Here is a 2,138-nt window from a genome sequence, read left to right on the forward strand (position 1 = left end):
GCTCCGAATGACGCGACCGCGTGACCCACGCGGACGTGTGACAGAGGCCACGCACCAGAAATTGCAGAAAACGCTCCCAGCGAATTCTGAAGCCCTTTTTGGCCCAAATCCAAGTCCAGAAGGCATAGACCAGAGGTTATGAAGTGAGGGAATGCATCCATTCAGAGAGAGCTCGCCAATTTTTACTTTCCATGCTCAGGAGTTATCCAATTCAACAGCATAATTGATAATTGTTATCTTTGTTAATTGAATTGAACTTCCATAATCCCAATCTTTTCTTAGGAAATAAATAAGATTCGAAGATCAAACCAATTAATCCCTTGACCTCCCTTTATCTTAGTAAAGGTTAACTAAGTGGAATTAAGATTCAACCATCATCGTCATTGATAAGGATAGCTAGGATAGGACCTCCAATTTCTCATACCTTGCCAAAATTTTTCTTTACAGTTATTTATTTATTTTGATTTCCATTTAATTTATTTGTCATTAAATTACTCGTTCCTCATTCTTGAAACCCCAAATTTACAATCTCCATAACCAATAATAAGAACATACTTCCCTGCAGTTCCTTGAGAAGACGACCCGAGGTTTAAATACTCAGTTATCAATTTTAAAAGGGGTTTGTTACTTGTGACAACCACAACGTTTGTACGAAGGGATTTCTGTCGGTTTAGAAACTATATCTACAATGCGACTGTTTTTATGACATTCTTTACTGGCAAAAATCCTAACGTCATATCTCCTTCATTCTGCGTTCTTTTTTAGATTGTCCACATGAAGCCATGGGGTTCCTTGAGTGTCCGAACATCGAGAAGGTAATCGATTAATCGCTTGCTCCAGTTGGTGAAGGGTTGTATGAAATTTTTTCACTGTTTCCTTGAGTTGCTCCCTTGATTCTTGGGTTGATGGATGTGGACATGGTGCATAAGGACGTGGTGGTTCTTGGGAGTAATTGGATTGGAATTTGGGTGGGTATGGGTTAGGGTCATATGGAGGTAAATGGTAGTAGGGGGCATGTGAGTGTGGTGGTTTATAGCTATGTTGAGGAGGTGGGTCATAGGCATATGATGGGGCTTGTTGGTAACTACAAGGAGGTCCATCATATCTATCATTTTGGTATGCACCTCGGAACGGCTCTTGACAATAGTAATTTGGTGGGTTTTGGTTGTCACGAAGGGGTCCACCATAACTATAGTCTCGACATGCATTGTTGAATGGTCGTCGTCCATGGTATGTTGGAAGGTGTTGTTGCCTAAAGGGTTGATCAGATCCTCGTGGCTCCGTCCATCTCTGATTGTTTTGACCTTGATGCATGTTCCTGTTATAGCTTCCAATCTTTTCAACAATATTAGAACCAAAATCAAAGTGACGGGGGTGAGAACTCATAGCAATCAATAAAAATTAAAAACAAAAATAAAAACAAATAAACAGGAAAAAGGAAATATTTACAATAACCAATAATAAGGCACACGTTTGCAATTCTCCAGCAATGGTGCCATTTTGAACGAACTGGATTTTCTGCCAATAAAGAATTTTTATAAAAATTATCGTGTTGTGAGTATAGTTTCTAAACTAACAAAGAATCCTTTCGTACAAAAGTTTTGGTTGTCACTTAAGCAAACCCAATAAAAATAATAAACCGAAGTATTTAAACCTTGGGTCGTCTTCTCAAGGAATTGCAGGGAAGTATGATTTATTATTGGTTATGGAAGAAGGTATATTTTTGGGTTTTTAAAATAGAGAACAAGTAATTTAAATGGCAAGAAAAATAAATTAATAATTATAAAGAAAACTCTTGGCAAGGTGTGAGAACTGGAAATCCTATCCTAGTTATCCTTATCAGGTGTGATGAGAATTGGATTTTGCTCCAACTTAGTTAACCGTTACTAAATAAAGGAAATTCAAGTGGACTAATTAATTTGATCCTTAAGTTCTAGTCAACTCCTATGGAAAGACTAGCTTTAGAGGGATCCAAATCAATAAGCAATTTCCAATTTTCAATCAACTGCTGAGTCTGATAACTCAAGTGTTACCAATTACTGAATCAGAGCCAAAAGGAGGAAAATCTAAATTATTTATATCATAAATAGAAGAAATCAATCATAAATCTGAAATACCTCAATGTGCATTAAATAGAA

The sequence above is a fragment of the Arachis ipaensis genome, chromosome B06 (genome assembly GCF_000816755.2).
Source record: "Arachis ipaensis cultivar K30076 chromosome B06, Araip1.1, whole genome shotgun sequence".
In the NCBI taxonomy this organism is placed as follows: Eukaryota; Viridiplantae; Streptophyta; class Magnoliopsida; order Fabales; family Fabaceae; genus Arachis; species Arachis ipaensis.